At 45.7% G+C, this 16055-nt stretch overlaps 1 protein-coding gene across 2 annotated transcripts in view; it reads left to right on the forward strand.

Annotated features, from left to right (window-relative positions):
• Window positions 1-262: 262 nt before the first annotated feature.
• SCOC (short coiled-coil protein) overlaps window positions 263-16055 on the forward strand; it is a 72834-nt gene continuing 57041 nt past the window's right edge. Inside the window, exon 1 of one of the 2 annotated variants that reach the window (XM_069241018.1) lies at window positions 263-473. The gene's annotated coding sequence lies outside the window, so the exon portion shown is untranslated. Of the gene's footprint in view, window positions 474-523; window positions 781-16055 lie in introns of those variants that run through there. The other variant, XM_069241028.1, reaches the window with a different exon arrangement.

Below are 16055 nucleotides of genomic sequence, written 5' to 3' on the forward strand. Positions count from 1 at the left end.
ACAGTACAGACACTTTATTCATCCCACTGAAAGCATTATATGAGTGTATATATAGCAGGTAAGGGGTTAATGCTATTGATCTGTAAGACTTTTCTTTTTGATGTACTAAACCGTGATTATTTATGTTTCTAAATGTTATTTATTACAGCTTCACAAAAAGATTACATGGTAATAAATGTGGTAATTCTTTAGTTTTGTTTAAGCTCTCTTCGCCGTTGTGTGGGGCTGGGCCTGTTTTCAGCCTTTTTCCTTAAAGACTAGCGCTTGCACGGAGCCTTTTTTTCAAGGGACATTGTGCTTGTTTTGTGCGTCACACCTGACAGCGCTGTGGCCTGGGCTCAGCTGCTCGCCAACACCGGGGCTGTAGACGGCACCCCGCTATCCAGGGAGCTGAGCGGAGCCCTTCCGGGCTGGGGGACCACCAGAGGCAGCTGTGACTCAGTGAACCTTTCACCAAGCAGCCTCTGCTCCGGGTGAGTGGACGCAGCCGCTGGCTCGTTGGGAGGAGCACTGCGGTTGTCTGGGCGGTGGTGTCAGGGCTTAAAAGAGGCTGTCGCCGCCACGCCTCTCGGGTGCATGGCTCTGGGGCATGAGTGCCCTGCCTGCAAGCGGTGTGGCTGGAGGTCAGTGCCGCAGTTTGGCACTGCGGAGTTTGCCGTGGTGGCACAGCCCTGTGGTAGCAGGATCGATCCAGCCATCCCGCAGCAGGAGGCCCACCAGCCTCCAGGTTTTATGGTGCATCAGTGGATGTTAAGGCTTGCAGAGTGTGGAGGGTGTAAGGTATGTGGGGCAGGGGCAAAACCCAGCTTGAATGCCACCAATGCACGTGGTTCTCGGCCCCTGAGTCCAGCGATGCCTCTAATTCGGGCACGAAGTGCAGCCTTTTACATTCTCCAACCTTGTCAAATAGTTATCTTTTCGTCTCAAAATCCAAATCCCATGCACTCGCTCTCGGGTGTCTCCACACGTTGACCTGCGGGTGGCGTGGCTGCCGTGGTTTTGGAAGGGTGTGGTGATGATGTCAGACTCTCATCTCTTGATTGCGCTCCTGTTTTAGGGAGTGGTGCATGGAGTGTTGTGCTGTCAACTCGAAGCAGAGGCATTGTCATGATAAAGGGGGGCTTCCATGGCCTGACTTCTGCAAGAAGGGATGTATTTGTTTTTGAGAGCCAGCTGTCTTGCCAGCATACCCTTCTACAAAGTGTTTAAGTGGCCCTGAATGAGCACCTGAATGTCTTTGATTGGTAAGGCAGAATACCTACAACTTCTCCGCGGAGATTATGTACATTTCTTAGGAGTGCGCCAGCTCTTCTCTATTGCAAATAGATATTCTGGTATAGTGAGTACCCGCTTTTCTAGCTTTCTATTTCAAGTACAGCCTTTCTTTTTAATTTTTCCCCCAGAAAGTAGATCTCCCGCAGTCTGCTTGTGAGATGGAAGGGGCTGTTTAATGTTTCCGATTTCAGGAGTGCATTGTCTCACAAAGTAGATGTTAAGGGTTTACAACATTTACACAGTCTGAATAGTGTAAAGGTATAATAGTTTATTAAAACACAGTGTTTAACATAGGTTTTATTTAGTTATTACAACTAGGTCGCTTTTACAATAGTCACATTGCAGAAAAGTATGTTGTGCAGGAGCCGCGTACTTTCATGTGTTAAATTTGTTTTCTTAAAATGATGGAAGTTCAGCTGCAAACCAGGGTCTCTGCCCTTTTGTGCAGATGTAACTTTTCTTAAGTTCCTCAGGGCGGGATGTACCTGTGTTGCAACATTTCAAAGCTGTGTGCTAACCCTCGTCATTATGATACTGCCAAAGCAGCAGTTCATTGTTTCTCGTGTTCTTGCATTAATAAAATGTACGATTTATTTTTGTGCAACAATCATATATTTAACATCCAATTAAAGTAATGTACAAGTATGTGTTATTTTGAAATTGATAATGTGATTGATGTGGAAGTAACATTTTTATTGGTGCCCTTTTACATAAAACAAGTTATGATTTTGTGTATTTTCTTTGCGCAAATCATAATAAAAGAAATGTTTGTTGGGGAGGATCCAGATTTTTTCTACTAGACTTTCCTGTTGGTATTTTTCTGCTTTTTGCTTAGAGAGTGCTAGATGCTTTTGTCCTTTTCTGTATTTAGGCCCATTTACTATTAATTTCGTTTCTTTAATTTCTTAAAGGTTTTATGTTAATTCCTTTTAACGCTAAAGACTTTAGCTTTCTGTCATGGTGCTAATATTTGAATAAATCTACAAAAGCTGACACTGAAAAATCCTTGCTGTGGAAGTTTTCTTAAAGATCTTAGCTGAGGATTAACTTTCCAGACTCTCCCTTTCCTGCCCATTGATCCTTCTTTTTTTCCAATTCTTTATTAATCGAAGCATCAAAATACATTGCAAGGGGAGAGACATTGGGAAGTGAGTATGGGATATTGGTCTATCAGCATATCATGAACTAAGCCTCTACATGTTCAGAGGTCACAATATTCTTAGTACAATTGTGATGTACAGTTCCATATATAAACAAGCATTTTCAATGCAACGGGTCTTGCATTTGCTTGAGTTGGAGCTATTAGCGTTGTAAACTCCTAACCGGGGTTTTCTTGCCACACAAATTAAAAGAAAAAAAAAGTAGCGCAATTGCACTAAGTAAAATGCAGCGCGATTGTGCTGAAATTGAAAACGGAAAAACTGAGCGCGTTTGTGCTATGTAAACCCCAGTGCAATCGCACTGCGTGGAAAATGAACAGATAAAGTAGTTTGGAAACCATGTGGACAACATCGAGCCCTGTATGTTTTTAGTAGTTTACCAGTGCTTTGTAGGTGGGTTAAACACCGAAAAAGGCATGCTGTATGCATGTCTTTCACAAATGAAAGCAAGCAGATTTTAAAAGGGAAGTCCACAAACCAATGAAAGTGACATGGGTGTGGTTGGAAACCCAAAGAGACGTTACTACAGGGGACGCAGTGCTTTGCGCTCGTCCCTAAAAAAGACAAAGGGTAAAGCATAGTCTGGAGCTCGGTTCCCTGGAGGAGGCCCCTGGTGCGTCGGATCAGTATTGGAGGAAGATTTATCCTGGGGCGTACAAAGACATGCTGAGGCAAAGGTTCAGGGGGATGGGGCAATCAACAGGCATTGTCAATTATCTGCATACATCTTCATGGGACGGGGGTCCCGGCGGTGGGGAAAGGGCAGGAGAGTGGTAAGGAAAGTGGGGAAAGGAGGAAACAAAGGTTAATATAAAAGATAAATAAAGGGAGGTGAAAAGGGTAGATGTGGGAATGAATAAAAGTAAAGGAGGTGTGGGGGACGCTGTTGTGTATGGCCATCGGGGAAGTCATGGAGGAGGGATGTATGGGTAGAGGGATGGATTGAATGAGGGGGGGCTAGGGTTGACGCACGTCGACATGGAGGAAGGGTGCCCAGGTTTGAAGAAAGGCCTCAGACCTATCCTGCAGGTTGTAGAAGATTCGTTCATGAGAGGCCCTCTGATACATTGCATTGAGCTATTCATCATGGGAGGAGGGTGTATGTGAACACCAGTGTCGGAGTATACATATCTTGGCTGTGGCAAGTGCTGTGTGTAGGAGGTGGGTCTGCGGGTGAGAGAGGTCAGGGGACCCCTCCGTATCGTGTGGGAAGATCAAGGTGCAGGGAAGGGGTTTCACAGTCGACAGGGTCTCACTTAGCGTGTTCCCCACCGTGTCCCAATAAGGCCGGATGGAGGGACAGTCACATAAAATGTGCAGTATGTCACAATGGGCATGGGGCAATGCCAGCAATTCGCATAAGGTAGTAGGCCTGCTGACCTCAGCTTCATAGGTGTCCAGTGCCAGTCGTGTAGGGCTTTAAAGGGGCTAAATTTCATCTAAGCCTCTCTTGATCCACGGTCGCATGCTTCAAATAAGTGTTCCCAATCCTCCATTTTGTAGTCCACCTGTAACCTCGTCTGACATTTAGTGCAGAGATTGTTTAAAGAAGGCAGGGAGAATAGCTGTGGTTCAGGAAGTTATAGAAAGCCCAACATCATGCCATGTAAGTGGCCCAGTGTCCTAAGGTAAGATCCCATGGGGGAGGAGTGGAGGGTCCAAGGACGCACACCCATGCAATAACTGAGACAGTGTTGGAGCTGTAGGTACTCCCAGAATTGCTGCAGCATGAGGCCAAACTCCTTGCGGAGCACATTAAAGGGCTTAAGAGTGCCGCCGTCTAAGATCTGGCCCAGATTGGTAATACCAGCCGAGCGCCAACTTTCCCAGTCCAGCATCTCTCCATCGATTTGCAGGCTTGCATTGCCTCAGCGTGACGCACGCTTGTAAAGATGGGGTGAGGGGTCTATCCCAAGTAGGTGGTGAGCACATCACCAAGAGTTTGTCATAACTTGCGCCATTGGGTTGACAGGACACAGCGTTGAACCCCTGTCACCATAGCCTGGACCTAAGCCTTGGGAGCACTGTAATAGTGTGCATTCCCTTTGTACCCACAGTGATGGGTTCCATGTCCCGGAGAGCATGTAGACAAGTTGAGAGAGGTGGAGGGCTAGTGCATAGTGTTCCACTGATGGTAAGCCCAGACTGCCACAGGAGCTATGGGCCATGTGTTTGGCACTAGGTAGGCGTGGTCGAGAAGCACCCCAAACAAAATAGCGTTTACAGTTATCCACAGAGTGTAACATCGAGAGAGGGACCACCAGGGGCAGTAAGCCAAGGATGTATGTGCACCATGGTAGTGTCACCATGAGCACTGCAAGCACTCTCCCCCACAGGGAGCGGTCCAGATGTGACCACTTGTCAAAGTCTTGTTTTGGGCGAGTAAGGGGTCAAGATTGTCTGCAAGCATGAGATCCAGGCCTATCTTAACATAAATCCCCGGGTACTTGAGACGTGACAGCTTCCATCGGATTGGGAAGTCCCAATATGGCCGCTCTTGTGGTCCTGCGCGACAAAGGTAGTGCCTCACTCTTATCCCAGTTTACCCTATAATCTGATAGCACTATAAATTCGGTGAGGATACCTCCTAGTGTCAGGAGGGAGATCCATGAGGATGAGTAGCATATCATCTTAATAGAGATAGATCGTGGACTTGCCACCTGGGATGGGGACACCTGATATGTGTGCTGGATGTCTGAGAGAGGCTGCCAACAGTTCCATAGCCAAAAGGAATAACAGTGGTGACAGTGGGCAGCCTTGCAGGGCCCCACGTCGTATGGGAAATGGATCCATCAGGAAGCCTCTGCAATTCACCTGAGCCGTAGGTGAGTCATATAGCCAACAGATTTTGGCTATAAAATCATCGCCCACGCTGAAGTGTTGTAGGATCGTGAAAAGGTACCACCATTTGGTCCCATCGAACGCCTTTTCAGCATCCAGGGAAGAGAAAGGGCTTCATCTTGTGAGTCTCTGGCTGACCATAGGGTGTGTGCAAGGGTGTGTGCAAGGGTGCATAAATGGTTCTGGAATGAGCGACCGGGTACGAATCCCACCTGTGTGTGATGTATAAGGGACAGAATCACCTCCCTTAGGTGAGCCATTAGGACCTCTGCCAGAATCTTAATATCCCAGTTAAGCAGTGAAATGGGCCAATAGCTCCCACAGAGCAAGTGGTCCTTCCCCTGTTTTGGTTGGACTGCTATTGTTGCCTTCTTAAAGATGGAGCTTGCGCGTTCCGTCTCATGAAGGGCGTTGTGCAGGGAACCAACCATGTCCTCGCCCGCCTATTTATAGAATTCTGCATTGAATCCATCTTCCCCTGGGGCCTTATGGTAGGGAAGCCTGGAGCTGGCTGAGCAATCGCCACCTTGCTGATTTCTCTCTCTCTTCTATGCCATCAAGAAAGGCAGCAAGTCAGATGGGATATTCTTCCGTCTCTGGAGTGTAGAGGGTATGGTAGAAGTCAGCAAATTCGCAGACATTATCTTGTGGGCGGCTAAGGATAGTGCCGTCCATGGTCGTGATAGCTGGGATGGTTAGTGCTGCCTCCTATTGCCACAGTTTGGCCACCAATAGGTGGCCTGCCTTTTTCCCCTGCTCGTTATGATAGCCCATAAGCCGTTGAAGGACATATTCTGCTTGGCAGGTGTACAGGGCAGTTAAAACTATACAGGCTCGTTTGAGACGATGGCAACAGAAGGGGAGGGGTCTGCGATGTAGCAGCGGGTGAGAGTCACTTTCTCGCCCTCCTTTTCTTTCTGCTGGGATAACCTCTGGGCATTGGCGAGTGCTGTGTCTCTCATGAGTTGTCCGCGAATGATCACCTTTGCAGCTGCCCACAGAACACTTTTGGAAGAAATTGACCCCTTGTTCTTATCTAGGTAGGTGGAAACGTGGGAGCACAATTGAGCTTTGTGGTATTGTGACATGTTCAGATGCCATGGTTTGCGTCCCGGGCTGGTAAGTCCCAGGTCAAGTAGGCCAGGGGAGTAGTCTGAGAGCGCAGCCTCCAGAATCAGGGATTCCCTGACATGGACTACCATCCGGTTGGGAGATCAGGAAGTAGTCTAACCTAGATTGAGTGCTGTTGACCGGTGATAAGAAAGTAGATTCCTGGTCTTCTGGGTAGGAGAGATACCATGGGCCGACAAGACATCTCCTAGGAGAGCCCTGTCGGCTTTGTTGCTAAGGTCTAGAGGGCCAGTGAGGTCAAGCACTGCATCCCGGGCCAGGTTCCAGTCTCCTTCGAGGAGGTAATGAGAGGCTCCAGTCTCCATCAGGAGGTGATTAAGTTGGAGAAAGAAAAGACGTTTGGGGCCCATAGGGGCATACATTAAGCCAATGGACAGTATGCTTTCACTGAGTTTAGGTTTGGCAAGGATGAAGCAACAGCCTGAGCCAGACCAGGTCATAAGGACAGTGAATGGCAGGAATCTAGGTAGAAGGTCCGCAACACCGTATTTCCTGTGCGGTCAGGCCTCGTATGTGGTGTTGTCATGCAGGTGCTATATAGTACGTGCCCCACCCAGTCACAATGCAGTCTCTCAGATTCCAGGTGGGAGAGATGGGTATCCTGCAGTAAGGCCACATCCACATGTTTAAATTGCAGGTAGGACAATAATTTATTTTGTTTAATGTAGTGTTTTAGGCCGTTTAACATTCCAGGAGATAGTACACAGAGAGGAGGGACGTGGAACCCTGTGCGGACATCAAGACAGTGGGGAAATTGAACACTGGTGACATGTGTCTCTGACTTCAAAGTGAAAATGAAGGGGACCGGGATGTTAGGGAGCCAGTGTGGGAGGGAGAAAGAGGGAAGAATTGAGACTGGAAAGGAGGGGGGGGGGGTGTGTGTGGCAGCAGCCCCTCGGTGACAGTAAAGTGGGCTATCTCAGTCACAATGGGTGATGCGGGGAAAAACTAAAACAAGGAAAAGAAGAGAAATGGTAGGGGAGGGATAAGGACAACATTACCAGTAAACCTGCACTGAGCAGAGGAGGTATTGAGGTTAGGCGCAGTTGGCAGGCACATTATGAGGCTGGATGGAGCGCCACAGTTCTTACAGTTTCCTCCGGTGGCCGCTGGGGTGGAAAACAAGTGGAGGCGTGATGGGTCCTAGTGGGCCACATGTAGTGACTGTCCTGATACCACCATTTAGGGAGACAGTCTTCTTACGGCACAGGGAAATCTGCCTCAGGGCCCTCCGTGGGACGCAGGGAGACAGAGCATGTAGTGGTCACTCTTCTGAATAGCACCATCCTGCACCATATTCGCCCCCGCACGCATGACATGGTGACATCTTTTTCGCCCCTTGCACATCATTTTGAATTACAACAGTATTCATATCTGAACTGCGATTCACAAACCCTCGGCCTCGACCTCTCGGTTGTGCCTGAAACACACCATTCATTTGCGGTTGCTGCTGTATCATCTGTTGGACTCCATTTCCCTGTATTCCAGCCTGTGCAGCCCTTATCTGCATCACCATCACCTTTTCTTTCAGCTTCTTTTGCTTCAGTTCAATCTCATCACTACAGTATTTTGCATACTGTAACACTTCATCAATCGGCTTTGCTTGCCAACAAATCAAATGATTCTTAATCATCTGGCTAACTTCTGGTCTCAGTCCTTCGACAAACCTAAATACAAGATGATTCATATCTTCCGGTTCAATTGTCTCAGTACCACTATAATGTTTGAATGCCTTTAGCAGTCTTTCGTAATAAGCATGTATTGACTCTTTAACCTCCTGAGAGGTCCGGTCGATTTTCTGCCAATCAGTCACTTTCGGCGACACCTTTTGTTTCAGGAACTCCATCACCTTATGTTAATACTTCATCACCTCTTCAGAGGGTGCCCCGGTCCCCTTGTCTCTTGCCGGCTCTTTCGTCGGCCAATCTACCCCTCTCTTGCACTCGAGCCACAAATCAGGCGGCACAATGATTTCAAACAACGTATTCAAGTCTTCCCAAAGACACTTCGCAAGTTTCACAAACCTATCTGTTTGCTGATACCACTCGATCGGTTTCTCTCTCAGTTTGGGATAATCGTTAGTAAAGGATAAAATGTCTCCTCTGGTCCATGGCACATGAACTAGAACACCACCAGCTGTTTCTCTCATAGGTAATATTTTTACTGATGTCAGGTGAAGCCTTAGCTTGATTATACCCTGGACTGTCACTCTTTCCCTTCTCTTTTCTTTGCCCACCTGCCTTCCCATTTTTCCAGTGCACCCCAAATTTGTGCGCTTTGCAACAATTCTCTCAAATGTGCCTTCATTCCCGCAGACCTCATGTGTTCAAAATCTTTTGAGTCAAAGTCTAATCTGTAACTTCTTTTCAAATGTTTAGTGTTTCCGATATCAATATTGTATTTATCTGCCAGATTTGCTCATCTCTGATGCACCTTGCCTACTTCTTTGGTAATTTTAGGGCATAAGTATCTCAATTCTGCCTCCGTTTATGACTCCAATCTATTTACTCCCATTGTACCTTCCACTAACTCAGCAGCTTCTGCTTCTAGAATTACAAAGTTCAGGTATTCGTCTTGTTTTTCTTTCTCTGGTTCGACTGTAACCACTGCAGTCTTTTGTGAAGCTTAAGTCTTTTCTAACCATTCGTTTAACTGTTGGACTGTAAAACCCTGCAACAAAATGTTCCCTGCATGCATCATTGGGGAATGTGAGGTGTTCATACTCATTGTTTGTGGGGTTAAAACTCCTAACCCTGCTTGACGCATTGCTTCGAGAGGTGCACCCACTGGACTAAGGTCCATTAAGGGCCTCGGCTGTTCAACTGTTTGCTCTCCTGGGGCTATTATCTGTGGAGTTCCCATAGACCCTCCTCTTATCGCATCTTGAGTCATCACTCCCTGATCACATACGCCTGTTTTACCCTGTGCATACAATGGCACTGGTGGGCCAACAGTAATTGGTAACGATATAGCAGCAGGTGTCTTACCCGGACCCAAACTCCGTGGAGCAGTAACTCCATAGGTCTGTTCTAAGGTACCCGGAATTGGTACTAATGGCGGACCAGCTACAGGGTTGTACCCTGGTATCAGCTGTGGTTGGGGTTGAGATAGTAATTTCGGAGTTGATTCAATCTGTATTAACTTTGGCTTTTTGTATATCCGGTCTGGAGTCACTATCAGATTTGTGGTCGTCTCAAGTACTGGGACATCTGGGTAGATTCTCTGTATCTGCGGTGGAGGCTGCAACTGTATCGGTATGTCTGGTGCAGTGGGTACACTGACACCATGCTGTATCACTAGTCTGTACCGTATCAGTAACTCCCTTTTCCTGCGTCTGGTTCCCAGGATCTATGCTAGTACTTGGAGCACTGTCGCTCACCGCATAAGGTGGCGGACGATCATGTAACAATCTGTCTATAAACTCCTCATCGTCTGAATCATCTTCCTCTTCCCAAGATCTTTTATTCTCTTTAGATTTGTTTGAGTCTTTATCTGTTTTACAAGGAGCTTTCTTTCCTTGTGTCTCTTCTCCCTGTGTAGTTGCCGGGAACAATTTTAATCTGTCTACAATTCCCCGTCTCCACATTTTGTTCTTGTTATCCCACCTAGCCTCTGCATAAGATTTTTCTGCCCTTCTCAATCTCCTCTGAAACCTTTCTTGTCTAAGAGCCATCATGTCCCAAATCGCTAATGCCTGATACTGAGCTGGTCTTGGAGGTGGTTTCTGTGTACTTAACATCCACCTCAAATTCTCCAGTACCTTTTGGATTGAATGTCCCATGTTCTGGGAACGCTAGACATCCCTCTTTCTCTGTTAATTTGCGCCACTGTTTCATCCATAAACAAGGCGCAACACCTTTCTCTTCCATGACTACATAAGCTGGAGTACCTTCAGGTGGTGTAGGCTCCCCATCAGTTGCAACAATATGTACGTCTCCTTTTAGAGCGCTCTTGAATGCTTTAACAAAATTCATTTTTGCGATTCTCTGTTAGTTTTGTATTTAATCAGAAGTGACTTAGTTCCCAGGACACTCTTCACCCGCCTTTCTCAACCTATTGCCTTTCACGGACGGCAGCCAATCCGTGCGCGACCCCTCTCGACGACTGACCTATCTCAGTGCGGCACCACTGACGTCACCCTCGCATACACACTGCAGCTGACAAAGTCTTGCGGCTCGTCCGCTCCTCACTGAACCCATACAAACCCACACAAACTAATGCAAATTATTGCGAGCACCTTAAATGACAACACAAATCTGCTGGTTTACTACAGGAAGGGTAACACATTCGCTTCAGAACTTTACAGAGATTTCACTTAAAGCCTAGGCCGCTACTCTCTCTTTATCAATTCCCGCATACGCAAGCAGAATTCGACCCGCAAATTCTACTCTCGACTTGTCAATGACTCCTTCTAGTGCACTTTAGAATTTGTCAAATCTCCATTGAAGGTTTCTCACACACACATTATGATTCAAACTTGATTTTTCAACCACGCCCGATTGACCTATTAAACCGCACAGATTACAACATAAACCACACTTGTCTTCATACTCCGGAGTCTTAGACCTTAACAGGTCCGTACATAACAACCAACCACGTGGATAATTTTGAGCATTAAGCGCCACATTCACATGAAGTACGCCGACTTCCCTACTCTCATACTGCGGAGTACGCCCACTCCTCCTAAGGCAACATTTACTTGGTCTAGATGCACCCAACTTTCACAATCACCTGCAAAAGGCATAAGCTAAGCAAGCGCAAAAAACCCTAAACCACATACATTATGGCGACTAGAACATTCCCAACTCACTTAGGCAGGCTCCGAGATCCCGGGAAAGTCATGGTGAACTTAGAAACCCATCATACCTCCAGTTTGCATTATCACAGAAAAACAAATTAAACAATGACTCTCCGTCCTGGGGCCCCCAAGGGCCAAACCGTTGCTCTGCTACCAGAACTGTTAACGCGTCCTTTTAGGTCAATTTATACACATTAGGACTCGTTTTAGGCCAATGAATCTTTTGACCCAGTGGTGAGACACCGCAGGACAAGATAACTGATCAGTATGTCAAGCAATATGTCAATGATATCACCAATATTTATCATCACAATACACTTTACTTTGGATAAAGTCATTGATTAATCTGTAGACGCAACCATGACCTTTCAGCCATGAATAACCACACCTTTAATAGAATTTTATGAATTTGATTCCCTATTGATTACAATCTACTAGCAGAAGTGTCAATCTCAAAACCAAGAAGCATAAGAGCATAGTCACAACGTGGCAACTGTAATAAGAGTTTACTAATGCAAGTATCACGAACATAAGAACATAACACAATGTAAGCATAGATCAGAATACAGAGAATATTATGTAAGTCTCAGTTCAGCATAGCGCATCGTCAGTCTTGTCTATGTGTCAGTCAGGGTGATTACCTAGCCTAACCACTAATTAGCATCAGCATGTTGGACTTCATGCAAAAATAATTTAGAACACCAATTTAGAAAACATCTAAACTATGGCCTCTATCCAAAAATACAGCAGTTGGTACCTAGAAAGGAAAAGCAAACAGACAAATTACAATAGCATTGTCATAATTACCCTCCAAGGATTAAGTCAGCACACAGGATCAGTCTTCGTCTTCAGGACATCAGTCAAATCGCCATCAGTCTAACTTCGTCTAAGGGACAGGGGACACATCCCTCTTAAGGAGGAGAAGTGTAAGGGCAGTCTATGGATGAGGATGGTTTATTTAAGTCTCAAATCACACAAACAGAGTTTCTGGATAAAATCAATAGCATTCCCTACCTAGTTCTCTCGTCCCTTTGTGACATGAGTTTTTATCCCTTTTTCGTAATCCCTTCCCCCAAAATTCTATTGGATATTCACTATACCCCACTATCTTTAACCTATCAAATTATACATTAGTTAATCCAAATTGTCACCCCACGATAACTTATAACACTTTGATTGGTCTTCATAATTGACGTCTTCGTAGGTGGCACATCCGGGGGGTTTCATCATCATCTTGGCACGTTTCTCGGGTCATGAGCTTCTTTGTCCATGGTCAAATGTCCTTGTACATTCTTTCATATACTTTTGTTTCAAAATCTGTATAAAACTTATACTAAGGCAGTTAACATGCGGATGGGAACAGGATGGAATTGCCTACATAAAACGAAGGAAAAGAACAAATGCAGGGTCATGGCCCTTTACGAGTCAGCACACTGAAAAACAGAAAAATATGCCTTTAATATGAGAGTTACACAGCTAAATCTTCAACTCACGCTAACTTAAGGCCTAGGAGATTTTCTTATACAAATGCATTATCATAAAGGTTAATATGAATCATAACATGAACACCTTTATTTATCATTGTTAGCTTCACGTATCTTTTTGTGACCACACATGTTATAGTCGAGTTTTCAAATGCATGTTTAAGCAGTATTCTAATTATCGTTTTCTATGCAGCATTTAATCATTGATATAAGCATTTCACGTTTAGCATATGTAATATTTAAACTACGCTCTCTCGCCCCCATTGACCCTTCTTAATTATGGGTGGAGAATCGAGAGTAGCTTTACAGGACTCTGTTTTTTCAGTCCTCAGGGGTGCTACTTTTATAAATATTGGTTTTGTGGTTTTTACTCTATTTTTCTGCACCGGTGTCCGGTTTTGGGGGCACCTGGTGCATCTCCTTTTGCTCTTTATTCGGCAGCCATTAAGGTGCCATTTTCCGGCAGCCATCTTGGTTGCCGGTCTAGTTGTTGGTGCTGGAGCCAGGTCAGGCCTCCCCCATGCTCTTTTTAAACGTGGGCAGCCACCGGCACCAGTAAGTACACTCTGCATTTTTGGAACGGCTATCCTATTTCCGCCTTATTGCCTTTTAGAGATTTAACAGTTTAAAATAAGTTATAAAGCCTCTTTCTGCTATTTAGTATTTTACTCTTTTTACTGTGGGTCAATCTGCTGTTGGGAACTTTCAACTAAAGGACTCTGTTTTTTCAGTCCTCAGGGGTGCTACTTTTATAAATATTGGTTTTGTGGTTTTTACTGTCTTTTTATGCACCGGTGCCCAGTTTTGGGGGCACCTGGTGCATCTCCTTTTACTTTTTATTTGGCAGCCATTAAGGTGCCATTTTCCGGCAGCCATCTTGGTTGCCGGTCTAGTTGTTGGTGCTGGAGCCAGGTCAGGCCTCCCCATGCTCTTTTTAAAGGTGGGCGGCCACCAGACGTGCGCAGCGGGTGCGCCGCTGGTGCGCCAAAGGCGCGTCTAAGGCAAGCCCGTCTGCGCCCGTCCGCGCCCTGACGAGCCCAGGGCCCAGAGATGCTGCTCGTTTAAGGTATTCAGCTTCACATCTTTATGCTTTTTAGAAACACCCAGATATGTTCCACTCCTGTAGCGCCTAACCAGTCGTCTGTGTGTCCCCCCTGTTCTAGTTGTTCTTGGGCTCCCAATTTCATCTCGCCTTCTAATACCTCCTCCCATCAATTAGGTAAGCTATTACTGCTTAACTGCCACTCCCTAGCGGCACACTCCTTACATATTCACATGCTCCTTGAAGAGCTATTACCAGATGCCTTGTTTCTCACTGAAACCTGGCTGAATGGAGATTCTTCAGCAGATTTATGAAGTACCTTACCCCCTAACTATTCTATAGTTCATTTAGACAGACTTCATATGAGAGGTGGCGGTATAGCTATTATTCACAAAATCTCCATTAAATGCTCAACATTCCCACTGGAAATTCCAGGATCTGAAAGTATGTTCTTCTCTCTGCACTTGTCGTCTATTTATACTTTCTCAGGACTCCTTCTCTATCGCCCCCCCGGCCCGTGTGGAGTCTTTTTAGAAGTTATCCCGGAGGCAGTGGCCATTTCTATTGGGAAGGCCTCTAACTTAACCGTCCTCGCGATTTTAATATCCACCTAGACAATCCGAACTGTCCATCGGCGAAATCATTATTAGCGTCTTTTACCTCTTTTTCTTTTTTTAGTAATATCCCTAATCTTACCTTCTCCTCCTCTCTACCCTGGACCGATCACTATTTAGTGTCACTTGCGTTTCCCTATGATGCTCCTAGAGAGACACAGCCCAGGTGCACCACAATGGGTCGTGCTTGGTCGAAGTTGGTACCCAGCACTTGGCATATGGCACTCTGCTTCTCCCTTAGCCAGTGACCATGCCTCCATTAATATGGTGGACCTGTTTAACAAATGGATTTCTATCTCTTTAAACTCATTTTTGCCTTGCAAACAGAGGGTGAAAAAACCTGCTCATAAGTCTAGTCCCTGGTTTTCGTCTTCTCTATTGGACCTTAGAAAGAACTGTAAAAAATTGGAGAGAATTTGGAGAAAAGATTATAATCCTTTTGCTAAAGAAGCCTATAGATCAGCTATTAGATCTTACCATCATAATATTAAGACAACACAAGCTCTATATTACAGCAGTAGAATAGATAACTCGTCCACTTCTCAGAAAGGAATCTTTCAGATCTTTAAGGAGCTCACTATACCCCCATGCCGCCCTCCCCGGTGGAAGCTTCTATTATGCATAGTCATGTATTAGCGGCTCACTTTCAAGACAAGATTAACAAGATTTACTCCGGTTTTCCTCCTTCTCCCGCTCAGGATAATCTCATGGGGCAGGAGATGAATTCTCCTACGGGTATGACCCAGTTAACCAAATTTTCCCCCCTCACAGGTACTCTGATTGGGAATTTTCTTGCTAATATCAAATCGGGTTCTCCCTTGGACCCGGCCCCTCCTTCTATTCTTTTGAAGGCAGCAGATATTGTTGTGGGTCCTTTGACAGAAATACTTAATAATTCCTTGTCCGCTGGTATTCTTCCCAGTTCCCTCAAACATGCAATCATAAAGCCTCTCTTAAAAAAACCTAAGCTGGATCCCTCTGTCTTGGATAATTATCGACCCATTGCCCTTCTTCCTATATTGGCAAAAATTCTGGAGAAGCACATGAACCTGCAATTGACCAGGCATCTTGAGAGCCACGATTATTTACATCCTTTTCAAATGGGTTTCAGAACCCATCACAGTACAGAATCGGCACTCCTTACTGTAACTGAATCTGCTCGCCAACTTCTAGATCAAGGTGGTCATGCTGCTATTATCCTCCTTGGTCTTAGTGCAGCATTTGACACTGTCGATCATACTCTTCTCCTTGATAGACTTTTCAAAATAGGGTTAGGAGGTACAGCCCTTGCCTGGCTCTCCTCCTTCCTCACGGGAAGATCCTTTCAAGTCTTGGATCGCTCTTTTTTGTCTGATGTCAGGTCTCTATCTTGTGGAGTCCTTATAACCTCTCTATGGTCACTTATGCTGATGACACGCAATTGGTGGTTTCCCTCTCTAGTAGTAGGGACTCCCCCTCTGCCAACCTAGCCGACTGCATGAAAGATATTGGGGACTGGATGACCCTGTCGAAACTGAAATTTAATGACAGCAAATCAGAGGTAATGATTATAGGTAATGGCGCCCCTACCGCCCCTCTGGCTATGTACTCTGAGGCTTTTAACAGCCTGCCTCCTCCAATAACACAAGTAAAAAGCCTCGGCTTTCTGCTTGACCCACGCTTAACTATGGAGCCACAAGCTAAAAGCAGGGGTGTGGAATTTATTAAAAT

Source organism: Pleurodeles waltl, chromosome 1_2 (assembly GCF_031143425.1).
Source record: "Pleurodeles waltl isolate 20211129_DDA chromosome 1_2, aPleWal1.hap1.20221129, whole genome shotgun sequence".
In the NCBI taxonomy this organism is placed as follows: Eukaryota; Metazoa; Chordata; class Amphibia; order Caudata; family Salamandridae; genus Pleurodeles; species Pleurodeles waltl.